This window comes from Fulmarus glacialis, unplaced genomic scaffold (assembly GCF_000690835.1).
Source record: "Fulmarus glacialis isolate BGI_N327 unplaced genomic scaffold, ASM69083v1 scaffold20837, whole genome shotgun sequence".
Classification (NCBI taxonomy): Eukaryota; Metazoa; Chordata; class Aves; order Procellariiformes; family Procellariidae; genus Fulmarus; species Fulmarus glacialis.
Genome location: NW_009224041.1, coordinates 1,865 through 2,299, shown reverse-complemented (window position 1 = coordinate 2,299; position 435 = coordinate 1,865).

The following is a 435-nucleotide window of genomic DNA, read 5'->3' as shown; positions in this document are numbered from 1 at the left end:
CCACTGCACGCCTGTCCCCTCCCTGCCGCTGGGTCACCCGCACCTCGTCACCTCCCTGCTCGGGCCACCCACCTCCATCCCAGCCAAACCGGCCCTGGGGGATGGAGGAGGCTGGGGCTGGGGTCCGGCAGTGCTGGGTGCCCAGGTGGGGACGGCGGGACCTGGATGCTGCTTGTCCCCAGGGAGACAAGGGTCACAGGAGATCCCTTCTGGGATCCTGATCTCTGGTGTCCGTGAGGAAGGATGGGGGCATCTGCCATGGAGACACCCCCAGACCTGCATCCAGGCAGTGTGTGGGATGCAGGTTTTGCAGGTCCCTGGGCTTTGGGCTGGATGAGGGTTTTGGGGTGTGAGGCACCCCAAGACAAAGGCCCTTTTTTGACCTTGCCTCAAAGCCCCCCCTGAGATCTGAGCCCCTCCAGTGCCATTTCTGGG